The sequence below is a fragment of the Mytilus californianus genome, unplaced genomic scaffold, assembly GCF_021869535.1.
Source record: "Mytilus californianus isolate M0D057914Y unplaced genomic scaffold, xbMytCali1.0.p SCAF_4, whole genome shotgun sequence".
Lineage (NCBI taxonomy): Eukaryota > Metazoa > Mollusca > Bivalvia > Mytilida > Mytilidae > Mytilus > Mytilus californianus.
Window position 1 is genome coordinate 86,124,021 of NW_026262690.1, and position 15,988 is coordinate 86,140,008.

General features: G+C 32.6%; 1 long non-coding RNA gene across 1 annotated transcript; it reads right to left on the minus strand.

Moving 5' to 3' along the window:
• Nucleotides 1–11,434: 11,434 nt before the first annotated feature.
• LOC127737019 (uncharacterized) lies at nucleotides 11,435–15,432 on the minus strand. The gene is made up of 2 exons (XR_007999265.1): nucleotides 15,376–15,432; nucleotides 11,435–13,554 (listed from the first exon to the last, which is right to left on the minus strand). It is a non-coding gene; the product is annotated as an uncharacterized LOC127737019 (long non-coding RNA).
• Nucleotides 15,433–15,988: the final 556 nt, after the last annotated feature.

A 15,988-nucleotide genomic window follows, 5' to 3' on the forward strand; every position in this document is an offset into this window, starting at 1 on the left:
GTTTGAATTGTTTTACATTGTCATTTCAGGGCCTTTTATAGCTTGGCTTTGCTCATTGTTGAAGGCCGTACGGTGACCTATAGTTGTTAATTTCTGTGTCATTTGGTCTCTTGTGGAGAGTTGTCTCATTGGCAATCATACCACATCTTCTCTTATATATATTTGGAAGTGTAAATTTTTAATCGCGCTTCCAATTTAACACAACGAATTGTTTGGAATTATACAACACAGTTTGGAATACTTGATGTAAAACTTTTCCACCACCAACCGACTGATATTTGTAGTTTAGAATGTTATAAATGCAGTTATGATTATAAGGCAATTCAAAGGAGTGACATGTGTTGCGTTGAATAATAAAATGTACATTTTGAAACAAATACGATCATAAAATATTGGATCGAAAACTGTAGTATACAGGTTGATTAATTGAATTGATTTGTTTATTTGACGTGATCTGACAGATGAATGGCACAAACTATAATAAACGTAATGTAGTTAAATATAAATCTTAATATGAAATGCTACATTTGATGCACGATGAAAACATTACTCATGTAAGGAATAAAATACATAATAGTCAAGGAAAACTTATCCGGTAAATTAATATAATTAAATCAATATGACCATGATATCGTTTACTACATATAAACACCATGCTAATATCTAAGATGTTTTCTAGCGTTTAGTTGCATGTAGATTGGTTGATTTAGATGCTTTATGCCAAGTGGCAAGTATTTTATGTGGACAAGAAAAAAAATCCAAATGAACAGTTTTCCAACCTAACACAAAGAAGTGTTTGGAATTATACGACATAGTTTTGAATACTTGATGTAAAACTTTTTCACCACCAACAGAATAATATTTGTAGTTTAGAATGTTATAAATGCAGTTTATGAATATATATCAAAGATTATAATGCAATTCAAATGAGTGACACGTGTTGCGTTGAATAATAAAATGTACACTTTGAAACAAATACGGTCATAAATATTGGATTTAAAACTGAAGTATATAGGTTGATTAATTGAATTGATTTATTTATTTGACGTGATCTGACATATAAAATGGCACAAACTCATACACGAATTATAGTAAAATATAAATCTTAATATGAAATGCTACATTTGATTCACGATGAAAAAATTACTCATGTAAGGAATAAAACACATAATAACCAAGGAACACTTATCCGACAAATTAATATAATCAAATCAATATGACCATGATATCGTTTACTACACACAAAAAGCGTGTCCATATCTGAGGTGTTTTCTAGCGTTTATTGGCGTGTAGATTGGTTAACTAAGATTGTTACGTGGCAAGTATTTCATGTGGACGAGAAAAATGAAAATCCAAATGAAATGTTCTACAAATTGGATCGACTGGGATAAAAGGCAGAATATTTGGACTGCCACTGGCAAAAGAGAGTATTTAAAATTGATTGAAATGGAATAGCTATGTCATCTTCGGCCCCACTATGCAGGATGCCATGATTCTTTGACTTTAATAGAGCCTGCCCTTTCTCTACCTACAAAGCATCGTAGTTAAACTAACTCAGTCTGACTGGACGTGGCTGCTTATTTATATTTTTTTTTAGATTACTGCTAGAGGAAAGAGGACTAGGTGACCATATTTCTCTACCCTAATCAACCCTTTGGATTCATCGCAATATTGGGATGTTGACCTTTTTATGAAGGAAATATTTGAAACTGCACATTAATCAAACAATCCTATAACGTCACAGTACCCAAATTGCACCTATTTAGCAAAAATAGCAGTCGAAATCTTACAAGTTTTCTTAGAGACTAAACAAGTTGTATTTTTATGATTTGACATTATGCACATCTTTCAACAGAGGTAAATATATTCAAATATACACAAAACATTCACAGTATATATCAACAGATGAAGTGTTCACTGGAAAAAATAAAATGTACGGAAACGTCGCCATACGACGTCCACAAAAAGTCATCTTTAAAAAATGACCAAATGAAATATGTTACAAGCATATATTTTTTCAAAAATGAATAGTAACCATGGACTAATGTCAAATTGTTCTAAATATTTGAAGAAATAAAACAAACATCTGTTATTCGATTTTTTAGGATGTGAATTTAAGCATGGATGCTATTTGGGTACTCCTCATTACAGAATCATGGATCGTTTGGAGGTCTGTTCAAACCCATTTTTATATGATTCAATATGGATTCAAAATTAAATTGGTGAAACCATATAGTAAATAATGATACATCTACAACTTTTGTCTGGATCATAAATAAACGTAGGTGAAAAAACTGTCAAAATAGGTGCAATTTGGGTACCCTCACGTTATACATGTATGAGGGTCTGTATGGGCCCCCCTCATTTCTTTATTCTTTAATATTTTAGACCATTTTTCTCTATTGTTTATTCAATTTGCTCATTATTCTCTATTCTTTATATATTAGCACTCCATTATTCTCTATTCTTTATTTTTTCCCTTTATTCTGGACTGTTTGCACATTATTCTCTGTTCTGTAAACCCCATCCAGACCCTCATCATATGGCTGTCATTCTCCTACAAGAAAATTGAAATTTCAAAGTTTCGCAATGAACAAAAAGAAAAATGAGGAAGTGATAAACATGAACATAAAAAGTGTTTTGGGAAAAACTGACTAATTACATGTCCAATTTATATTTTAAGTTTTTTGATTTATTGCTATGACGCAGATGAATTAAGAATTTTGTGCAAGATGTGTAGAGTTCCTGTCGATATTTTATTTTGGCAGAAATTAACGAAAAAGCAATCACATCTTTATAAAACAACTCTTCGAGCTCAAGTTGCAGTTAAAAAAAAACCGCATAATTCAACAATCTATAAAATGTTTTTGTTTCTCAAATTAATTCAATTGGTAATTTTGTTTTTCTATTCTAAAAGTTAGAGGTTCTATAGACAATCCATTTGTGGCTGTATAATACGACAGTGTATTATATAATATTCCTTGGGTTCATATATTTTGTATTCATAACAAACGATATAACACGTCAACAGATTGGTATGCACTAGTCTTATTAAATAGAGCAATGCCTTATAGTCTACTGAACAGTTTAACACTTAAGTTTAAGTTGATTCAGTACATTTGAAACTTTGCTTAAAATGTACAGTACGTAACATAATAGTCATGTTTTTTTTGGTAATCTTAAAATACTCAAAACCACAGGTGAAGTCAAAGCAGTTTGCCTTCATTTATTGTTTGCCACAGATTGTGAAAAGGATATTGACAAAGTTTGCAAACGCTTAACACTAGTACCTGTACAAAGGCAGTAACCAGATTTTCAACTGTTTTCTTGTTCTATTTGTTCTGTACATTTGTCATTGTTTGCTCTTTCTATTACATTTCTGTACTTGTCAGATTTTTTGTATCTATAGCGGTTTTCAAGATAATAGCCAATAGCTTGTCGGCCATATTGGTTGGCAAGCTGGATCATTGGAGACCTTTTTGAAACAAGATACCCAAATGATGATTGTTGCCAAGTTTGGTTCCTATTTGGCTCTGTAGTTATAGAGAAGGTTTTAGTAGAAGTTAACGGAAAAACGACGGACGCCAAGTGATGAGCATAGGGAATATTACGCTTCTGAAATGAACAAAAATAGAGAATAGATGACAGAATATAAAAGAAAAATTGCTTAAAGAATTAAAAAATAAAACAGAAGTGAAGACACCCTCTTCAGGATCCTCATCTTTTAGTTTTGATTACTTCATTTCGTTTCATTTTAATATTGTAAAATAAGTGTGCATTACTTTGGTTTGGTTTACTTTTTTTTCTATTTATGGTCTAAACGCTTTGTCGTAGTATAAAAATACGTGATATTGTGAAGCGTCTCTGCTTGCACTTATCAGGAAATTAAAACGTCATTCAACAATTTAACATCATTTAACTTTGTTGGTTCCTTTCTCCTGGTGCCTTGATATTCTTTTCCCCCATGTAGAGTTAGTAATTTGCATTAAGTATATTTATGTTATGTATTGAAAGCATCTGTAATTTCCACCTAAAATAAAATACACTGGACACACAATAAGTTTTCATTTCAAAAGTTTGATCCATCTTGGCACAAATATTAGAACAGCAACTACCTTTTTCATAAAGGAAAAAAGGGTTCATCGGTTTTTAAACGGAAGACATACATACTGACTGTACTGTCGTCTTATGTTTCCTTATTCAATTTAGTAGACAGGGGCCTCGATGACAATGATCAAAGTAGTCTGAGGTTGCGCGTTCGAACCCCAGTATTGTCGTGGTGTGCTCTACTCCGATCTTAATTGACACGTATTCCCAGTTTTCTTGCCAAAGGACAATGTAACCTCTCCCGGTATGCCAGCTTCCTCAACCAATAAAAACTGGTCGCCATAATATAGCCAAGGTGGCAGAAAATGACGTAAAGAAAAACAAGCAAACTTCAATTCAGTGGTCATCCTGTTCGTAGCTGGATTGTGCAGGTTTTTACGACATCTGGTCTAGAAATTAACTGTAAGGTTTTTGCATGTAAAATTGGTTAAACCCTATCACATTGTGTGCACCAAGTCACGTGATTTAGACAATGTTCTTCCTTGTTGTCTTTTTTGTACTTCTATGTTCTGGAGCTGTCTGGTGATTGTGATTGGTGTGGCTGGTATCCTTTTTAGTGTATTAATTAAAACACAGTCAACTAATTATCAGTCATCTTTAGTTTTATTGAGCAACCTTAAGAAACGAATACCACCCCCCATCCCCCCCCTTCCTCTCCCATAAGTACAATATACGTACATATATTAGAAATTTCAAAATCATTTGTACAAGTTTCAAAAACAGTAAGAAAAGCAAGACTCGCCGTCTCAGTTATTACAGATGTGCATGTACAATAAGAATGTTTCCTGATATCCGAAACCGATAACGGATGGCTAACAAATGATGCAACATGACAGCAACAACTCAAATCGTGGCGAGAAGATAAAAAAACCTTGAAAACATATAATTCAAAACGTGTATTTTACCAATAACTTCATACTAGTTTAAAATATAAAATATAGAAAATAACTAGCTTTCTTTCTAACACATAGTACATTCATCTCGTTGCTTTTCTACATCTAGCATATTTAGTTGATTCTGAAAGTGTGGTAAGTATTACGTCAAAAGCGACTTCAATATACAGACAGAACAGTATGCATAAGTAGCTATTGTTGGAAGTAATGTACTACCGAATCCTAACGCTCTATAGAGTGGAGAATATGTGTATCCAAAATAAAACAAAGCTCTTCCAAGAATGAAAATAAATGTCAGTATTGGAATGACTTTCATTAATCCCTCGTCAAGAAAAGACGATAGAGTGAGCAGTGCGATCATATGGAGAAAGAACTGTTCCACTGTATTGCGTAATATCCTGTTTGGCACTTCCACCAAAGTTTCTCCTCCTCCATTCACGGGATCTATTGCGTTAGTACTTTTTCTGACTAAAAATACAGAACGAATTGCGAATACAATAGAAAAAGATGACACGAAGAGACAACGGATAGTGAATACCAACCGATCAACGGGAGTTTTAACACCTTTGACGTTCATTGGACTGTAATAAAAACCAGTTGTAAATATCACTATTATCATAACGACGGCGGCTCCTATCTGTTTTTTCATCAATCTCTTTTTTTCTTTTACATTTTTTTCGTCTTTTTCCATACTGATGGTGCAACTGAAATTTAAAAAGAAATTTTGTACTTTTTCATTGCCTTTCTCTAAAATGCTTAAGGTTTATGACAAAAATACATTTCAATAATTACATTACATGTACGTTTCATTAGAATCCATAATTTTGATTGGCCGACAATAAATGTGAGACACTCAAGTTTCAGATTTTATTTCCGTAAAAATACAACAGCTATGGCTACACGTGCTATCCGTGACAATGTTAAAATAATGCATCGAAATACAAACGAAACGTTTGGTATAACTCTTAATTTCATAATTGTAGCATAAAAAATTAATGTTTCTTTTTATGATGCTATAGGGTTGTAAAAGCGTTGATCATGCCCACATGTTTAATATGAAGCGCTTCCAAGGTAGCGCTTCATACATATCGTGCTTCGGTCAACGCTTTTACACCCCAATAAAATTATAAAAAGAAGCATTCAATTCTTCAAATGAATAATTTAGTTTGGCCTGAAAAAGTTCAATAATATTTAAACCTTAAGAATCAAATTGAATGTGAGACAAAAAAAAATACAAAAAGATATAATACAGATTTGGTACTTATATATAAAATAAACTGTCATAAATTATGCCGTTAGTTTTCTCGTTTGAATTGATTTGTATTTTTTTCATATCGAGGCCTTTTATACTACTAGTATACGTCAACGGTATGGGTTTTGTTCTTGTTGAAGGTCGTACGATGACCTATAGTTGCTTACATCTACGTTATTTGGTCCCTCTGGATATTAATCTTATTGGCAATCATACCAAATCTACTTATTTTATGTCAATATATAATGAAAGAATCTTGTAATGGACATGGGAGAAACATATCATTTCGTTCACTCGAAAAATTCAATATTAATTCTTTTACTATATATAATTATTTGATTGTCTCGCAATTTTATTGAAATAAGTATTCCATTGCACGAAAAAATTAGTTTCTTTTAAGGAACCATTTAGCACGGAACAGTTTAGTTTCTTTTAAGGAACCATATTTAGCACGAAATAATTAAAATCAAACATAAAAATCCCTCGCAAGCGTCATTATTAGACACACTACGTTTGGTCTGTTGTACTGTCCATTGTGAGGAGTAATTCCTGGTTTTTTTTTTGTAGTATAACTGGCACCAATGCATTAAGTGCGTCAAATTTGCCTGCGGATTACAACACTGTCATGGTCGTTTCAAAATCTAAAGGACTATGGTTAATCTCATTGTTCGTACTCCGAAATTAAAATAATGTTACGTCATTGGTTGAATTTCCATATTGTTTAGGACGTTTTAAACAAATCACAACATTTTGGGATACGCTTTTGAAAATATTGCCTAGAATGTATCAGATTCTGAAACGGCGAAATTTATGGAACTCATTGAGGTATTCAAAGTAGTGCATATGATACAGTATGGAGTTGCAGGGATTTCCGATTTTTTTACATTTCATTCCTTTTGATAGTTTTACAGTTATTGAAATTTTAACCCCCTCTGTTTTCAATGAGTACCCCCTTCTTATGATATTGTTATCTCTAACTGTTTAAGAGTCAGCTGCTATTTCTCTACGTTTCGCCTTGTGCTTGTTAAAACAAATATTGGCTTCTAAAGGTTAATTTAACAATCTGAACTGCTAAAATGATGACTGATTTGAGCATATACATGTCAACATCTAGATTTAGCAAGGAACTTAATATCTAGATCACACAGGAGCTGTAATACGATCATAAAGTAACCGATATGGACTTCCAGGAATAGTTCTCGCTTCATGTGATCTTTTTTTAGACATTTATTTACAATACCGATCCAAATTATATCATTACATACACCTGTACATAACAATAACAGCATACGTCATTTTTCTAAATGAGGTATATATGATATTTAGAATACTTCTACAAAAAAATCTATGTCATAGACATTTACACACATTTTTGTAGTTCAATGAATATCTAGTTTTAGGGTAAGACACTTTGTTTACAGTTTTTGCTAGGCAAAGAGAAAATGCCTTCAATTTATCTATTTGTAAAAATCACACGTATCAAAATCAGAGTAGCAGATTGCAAACAATTGGATCAATACTGCAGTAAATGAAAAAAACGCCCGAGGGGAAAACAATGTTGGATTTGATTGCTTGGCTTAAGATGTCCGAACGACAGCTCAAGGGGATGCAGGCGCGGATCCAGCTATTTTGAAAGGGGGAGGTTCAAACCCCCGTAACACCACGAAACGCTCAGAAAAAAGAAAAAACACCGGATCACCCCCTCCTCTTGTATCCACCAATGGGATGAAATAATCATATATCCAGCGGACGAAGTAATTATTTCGATATATAACAAAATATCGTATTTTACGTGCTATACTCAGGACTCCATCTGAATTAATCATACAAAAACATTTAATAGTATCACGATGTTGGATCTCTAAATTGTATCATAAAATTTGATTTAAAAAGTTAATTACTGTTGGAACATGCGACTTGATAATTGTTAATATGTTTGAGGTTAAGCAATGATACCGTTATAACAAAATCCTAGCTTCAGAGAAAAACTTGAATATAGTATGACGCTTAATAAGTTCCCTTAAAATCAAAATATATACAGAACATAAATATATTACCTGTGAATAGAACTGCATACAGGTATCACCAACAATTGCAAATTTTGAACGTTTTATAACAGATAAACAAACATGACCTAAAAAGATAGGTCAGTCAAGCTAATATTTAGATGTTGATGGGAAGTCATTAGGTTAACTTGTTTCAAGTTCCCCCTGATAATGATATCCAAAAATAAAGTTCATATTATGGAAAACAATTAAATTTAAATTAGTAGGGAGATAAGTATAGAAGGGGAATGATGCCTTTTGAATAAGGACCATGGCAAGTTAAAAGCTTCTTTTTTACTGGCAAAGACAAACACTTATATATATTTTACCTATCAGTGGCTACATTGTAGGGGCAATTTACAGCCGTGTATTTAGTGTGGACACACGATTATTGTTGACCCTTGTTTTATATCTAGATTGATTGATTGATTGATTGATTGTTGGTTGCTTAACGTCAAGTGACAAATATTTCATGCATGTTCAGGATGAGAACTAATTAACAATAAATACAATAGGTAGCTCCTGTAAAAGAGGCCATGCAGGATGAAGGTCGGGGAAATTTAGACTGCCACTGGAGATTGAGGGTATATTGGATAGGGAAAGAAGGTTTGTCTTGCAACAGGCCACCTACGGGCTCCTCAAAGAGTTGTTGCAAGGGTTTTTAACGTTTTTATATCTAGATATCTTTCTATTGATTCGTCGTGTTGATATGATACTTTCTCTTTTCTTATTGTATTGCGTAATAAAAATAAGGAGATGTGATTGCCAACGAGACAACTATCCACCAAAGTTCAAATAAAATGGACGTTAGCAATCATAGGCAACCGTACGGCCTTCAAGAATGAGAAAACCCCATGCCGTAGTCGGATTTGAAAGGCCCCGACATGAAAAATATGAAACAATTCAATTGAGAAAACTAACGGCCTAGTTTATTAGAAAACAATTTACGAAAAACAAATATGACAGACATGAACCAATGACAACCACTGAAGTACAGGCTCCTGACCTGGGACATGCACTTAAAGAACGTGGTTGGGTTAAACATGTTTGTGAGCGCTCATCCCTCCCCTAACCTGGGATAGTGGTGTTACAGCACAACATAAGAACAAACTATAAAAATCAGTTGAAAAGGGTTCAACTCATCAGATCGATACAAAGCAGAAAAACATCTTACAATAACACAGACCGGACGTGGCAGGGTATTTATACATCCGTAACAGTAAAAAGACAAAGTAACGATCTGAGAGTACTCGCAGTTACTGACATCTAGTTTAAAGCCAATAATAACTAATAAAAAAATCATGTATCTTAAGACTAAAATATAATGTTTGATTGCTCTCTCTTTCACTGAAAACTAATTTCTCTTTTGTACAGTGTACTGAACATACCCTATATTTTACCACAGTCAAATTTATACAACGAGAATATCGCCTACGGTACTGACAAAGTAAATCTTAAGTTTCATTTGGTTCAAATATTATTATTTCTTTTTTGAAATACATGGTAACATCTAAAAATATCGTATTTTATTTTCTAATAAATTCAGACTTGGGATCCCGTAAGCTCACCTTGTTGTGAGCTAATGTCACAATTTAGTGTCAGTCCTCCATCTTCATTTGGCAGTTCGTCTGTGCATATGTCTTCTCCTGTGCAGTCGTCGGTCTTGTAAAGCTATTGATACTTATTAATCAGAATCATCCGTAGAGTTTAGTATGAATACACTGGTTAGGAATTTAATTGGTTTGACAGGACTTTTGCTTAAATAATCAATTTTTATGTTAACCTTCGACGATTCTTTCATCCAACATAGCCACCAGCTTTGAAAGAATAATTATGTTAGACTGTATGAAATATTACAGTAGCCAGGCCAATTAAAGCAAACTAAGCCGAAATGATCGCAAGGTTGTCTTGTTCTGTTTATAATTGTACAAATCAGCCTCGCAATGGAGATTATACTTTTTCAATGTGGATACGCCTGTTTTTTTTATCTGATTGGCTCTACGGTGTCATAGAAACCACGCCTAGTTATGTATGATGCATAGGTGTCAGGTTAGCGATACAACTATTTAGAATCCTCAATATTTTGAATTCTGATGGGTGTTTCAGAAAGTTATATACATGACAAATTTAAGGGTCTAATTTAAGGTTCATTATAAATGGTAATTTTCTGGATGTAGCAGCTGGAAAGAAAAGCATTAATTGAGCTGTTTAATTGAATCAGTTTGGTAATCTCAAACACGGTTGATTTCTGTGCAATTAAAGAAACCACCACTGTCTATCATGCACCATTTTCTCCTGGTCCACATTTAAACACAATCTGTATGCTCTAGCTATAATAATATCTGTTTTCTCTAGCTATAATACTATCTGTTTTCTCTAGCTATAATGATATATGTTTTCTCTAGCTATAATAATATCTGTTTTCTCCAGCTATAGTACTATCTGTTTTATCTAGCTATAATAGTATCTGTTTTCTCTAGCTATAATAATATATGTTTTCTCTAGCTATAATAATATATGGTTTCTCTAGCTATAATAATAATATCTGTTTTCTCTAGCTATGATAATATCTGTTTTCTCTAGCTGTAATAATATCTGTTTTCTCTAGCCATAATAATATCTGTTTTCTCTAGCTATAATACTATCTGTTTTCTCTAGCTATGATAATATCTGTTTTCTCTAGCTATAATACTAACTGTTTCCTCTAGCTATAATAATATCTGTTTTCTCTAGCTATAATAATATCTGTTTTCTCTAGCTATAATACTATCTGTTTTCTCTAGCTATAATGATATATGTTTTCTCTAGCTATAATAATATCTGTTTTCTCCAGCTATAGTACTATCTGTTTTCTCTAGCTATAATAGTATCTGTTTTCTCTAGCTATAATAATATCTGTTTTCTCTAGTTATAATACTATCTGTTTTCTCTAACTTTTATAATAATATCTGTTTTCTCTAGCTATAATACCATCTGTTTTCTCTAGCTATAATAATATCTGTTTTCTCCAGCTATAATACTATCTGTTTTTTCTAGCTATAATAATATCTGTTTTCTTTAGCTATAATTTCATGTTTGCTTCATAATCAAACACGAAAGTTATATGTAATAGTTCAATTAACTAAAATCGTTACCAATTATGAGTTTTAATTTGTGTATTTATTTACAATTCTACAGTTACAGTGTGAAAACAATGTTATTGGAATTACAATGTAGGATCAGAAAACCCATTTAAAAGCAATAATCAATTGCACTATCAATCTCATGCAGCAAAATCATGATGTAAGCATTTATTAAGCATGATTTGGAGTAACAGTAAAAAATAAATTGTTCACAAAGAAAATGATGAAATTCATCATTACAACTATAAAATGTTGAAAGCAGAAAATGAATCATTTGCCTTCAAATACAACTCAGCAATAATCTCGAGTGTACTTGAAATGAAAATCTGTTTTACCAAATATTGTAGAAAAGTAACTGTTAAACCTGTTTACTTACTTAAGGCCACTTCCCTGAATCTGTTTTTAGCCACTTGCCTTAATTCATTTGTTCTTTTTTTTTATTATTATTTTTTTGTGCGTTTGGTTCGTATTCCATGTTTTGTAGTTAGTTAGTTTTTTTTTATTTAGGGGTAGTGGTTGGATTGGGTACGGAGGGTAGGAATTCGAGTTTTAGGAGGGAAAGGGGTAATGGTTCATTTTGTTACGATACTCTTAAGCAAAATATTCGAACATTTGTCAATAAAATTATAAAAGCAAGAACATGGAACCAACCTGACAAACTATCAGAAGAAATTGAATAATCAAAGAAGTGCGAAAAAACGCATTCCAATTAATATTGAGAAAGTTTGGAATAACCTAGCAGTAATTATAAAAGAAATGTGGTGAGCGACAGTTAAACTTTCCACATGAGATCAAAGGTCAATAATGTAAGCAAAAATAAGTCATCTAATATTAAGCCAAATACTGTTTAATAAGCCATAAACGGCTTCGGCTTGATACAATATGTGAAACAATAGCCTGGAGAAAACCAAAGGCCTAATTTTACATTCAAAGAGGTTGCCAAGATTCAACCTTGCATCACAGTCCAGTGAGTGTCACTTATTGAATTCCAGAAGAAAGCTTTATATGAGTTGTAGAAATTAGATTTGTAATATTTTTTCAATACCATTTGATTTAAAAAAAAAATCTGGTTCTTAATTTGAAGTCGGGGAACTAGTTAAATTGACAGAAAGATTAATCAGTTGTAGAACACTTAATAGAAGCCAAGATGAAACGATATGTGACGGCTTTTTTTGTGTAGTTTAGGTAGCCCGATAATACATTTGGGGACCTTCAAATGTTCAATAAAAGACCTTGGTGTGTTGAAGAAGAAACACGAATCCATAAACTTAACATGATGAAATACAAGTAAAGATCTGCCAGGTCGTTTTCTTGCAAACTTATAATATGAAATTCAAGTAAAATTGGTCAACCGGAAATGCAGTAAAGAAGATTATGTAATTCTTTTGGCAAAATTTATGTGCAAGGAATTTTTTTCTGTATATATCATCAAATTGTTGAAAATAAAATAGATATTACTGGGACTAATTTGTCACACAAAGAAAAAATATTCAAGGTTTTAGAAAATTCGGTAGTGTTCGTTTTGATATCTCAACGTTCCGTTCTCGTTACGTTACGCATGCACATGAAACGATTACATCAGGAGTGTCTGCAATATACAGAAAGAACAGTATGCATAAGTAGCCATTGTTGGAAGAAACGTACTGGCGAATCCTAGCCCTCTATATATTGGATCATAAGTATACCCAAAATAAAATAAAATCCTTCCAAGAATAAAAATAAATGTCAGTATTGGAATAACTTTCATTGATCCCTCGTCGAGAAAAGTGGATAGAGTCAAAAGTCCGATCATATGAAGAAAGAACTGTTCCACTGTATTTCGTAATATCCGGTTTGGCACTTCAACCAAAGATTCTCCTCCTCCATTCACAGGATCTATTGCTTTTGTACTTCCTCGGACTGATCCTACAGTATGAATTCCGAATATAATGGGAAAAGATGACACGAAGAGACAACGGAAAGTGAATACCAAACGATCAGCGGTGGTGTTCACACCTTTAACGGAGAATGGACTGTAATAAAATATAGTTATAAAAACTACTGTTGTGAGTACCACAGCAGCTCCAATCTGTTTGTTAACCCAAGCTCTTTTTTCTTTTATAATTTTCTTATCTTTTTCCATTTTGATGTCAAGGCTGAAATGAAAAAAAAAAAGAATTTCATTACTGCAACGTTATTGAAAATTTTCCATCATAATTGTGAATGCCTGCTCAAAATATTGCCGCACATCTATAAAGGGCACACTACGTTAACCAAGCGCGTAGCAACCCGTATGCAAAAACGCAGTTGCGTACACATTGAAAATTTTACAAAAACGAAAATATGGCACACCTAGTAAGAATAAAACTAAGGTAATAAACTAAATTAAAAAGTATTATACAAACATGTTAATAATCACTTTGTAGCTATATTCCGTTCCTGAAACTACTCATTTATTTACGGAACCAGCATCGTGATTATGTACCTGTTCAACGTGTCCCCCAATGTAATTATACGTGTCTCGAGGTTACATGTGCTTATTTTACATGCTTCGAGATTTAAAGTGCTTGTTTTTCGTGCTTAGTAACATTGACTCTCGTTTTGGAAGTTAATAAAAAGAAATAGGAAATAATTTGATGCTTTTCCTTTTAGATTTCGGGACTTCAAACGTATATATATATATATATATATATATACTGGCAAATTAAAGGTTTCCAACCTCTGATATGCATACGTTATCGTACATTGTTTATCATGCAAATTGTTATTCCTTCTTTGAATTTAACGATTTTTCCATGCAAGCCCCCCCCCCCCTTTTTAACCTTAACTAACTATCAACGAATATTATTCTTTATCTAATCTAATGAAGCTCAACCCGATACACATTTGAAAAACCAAATTTCTAAGCCAACAGTACTTGTTTGTTTATCTCTAATCATTTTTTTTTTTATTTATTTTCAAAAGTTGACTTATTACTCATGAAAATAAGATTTCCGTGAGGTCATTTTAAGTCCCAGGAAATTGCGAGAATGCAGGATTTTGCACCATTTACCCTAAAGCTTCTGCCCAAAACCCCCTGCCGTATGACTTCCTCCTTCGGCATTGAGTACACATCATGTTGGCCTAGCTACGCCCCTGTTAACCAATAGATGTGTAGACATTCAGGAGAACGGAGATGCGTGTTTAAACATAGTTTTCATTAAATAAAACGATTGTCCTAATTTTGTGGGTAAAAGCCGAAAAGTCAACGTAAAGGATATAAATTTTTAACTGGTTCGGACATCTGTACTTTATTTTTATACATAAATGCCAGTATTCAACAGCAAGGTAATAATTGAAGCTGCATGAAGAAATGCCCCCTTTTAAAATAACTCAAGAGAGCCTAAACATTTTTCTTTAATTCTTTAATTTTGAGTAAGTGCTTATACCAGTTTTCCTGCTCTAGATGTAAAATTCAATGAGTAATGTCTCTCGAGTGATGTTGCGACCATAATAATTGTCAATTCAAAACCGAAGAGTTGATATTTAAGACTCCCGTTCTTGCATCTACTTGTATATTTTAAACCGTCAGTATATTTATTCACCTTATTAGGACAAAACATTTCCAAAAAACTTATTTTGTTCGATTTTGCATAGACTTTTGAAGATATTTAAAGTACTAAATCTTTTTAATTGACATTACTATATATATTGTATCTACCTGCTTTGGTTGTATCCAACTTTTGAACACTGATCTCAAGGCCTTTTCATAAGGTCACAATAAAGTATATGCAAAAACCAGGCCATTCCGACAACACTCAGGACGATGTGCTCGCCGTTATCGGATTTCATATTTACATATTTACTTATATAATTTTGATATTTGATAAATGTTTCATGATCGATCGTAAAACTTTTGAAATCTTAATATGATTCAAATAAAAGGTAAGAAATATTACAAAAACATGCTTTTAGTTTCCTAAATTCTATATGCTTACTTCTTTTAAAATCCAAGCGTATCTTCTGCTATAAACAATTTACCTGTAAATGTTCGGTTCGTCTGACAACTATGACCTAAACAGATAAATGTTAAACTACCGGTGACAAATATTTATACAGTACACAGTACACAATATGTATAGTGTCCGGCTGGGATCGTGTTTATTCATGTAATTTGATTGAGTTTTCTCGAGTCTGAACAAGTTTTTTCCGAGTGAATATGATAAAAAATGTAAACAAACAGACTTCTTTTTTTTGTAAGACGTGATATAGATGTTTAAACTTAATATATAAGATCATACAAGGTAAGTTAGTAAAGGTGATAAAAAGAAATCCCCTACTTTATGTTGTGTTCTAAAAGTTTAATTTAGCTTTACAATATGCTTTTATTCCAAAATATGGAATAAAGCTATTTTTATACAAGTACCTATGCAAATGTCAAAGGAAATGTATATTTGGAATCTATATATTCTTAGATATACAGACACTTTATAAAAATTCTTGTTATTGCATTGAAAAGGGACATTTTTAGAATAAATTCATTTTTATATGTCCGCGTCTTTTCGAGAGCAGTCCGGGTTTTTTGAGTGCGTCCAGGTTTTGATCGAGTGA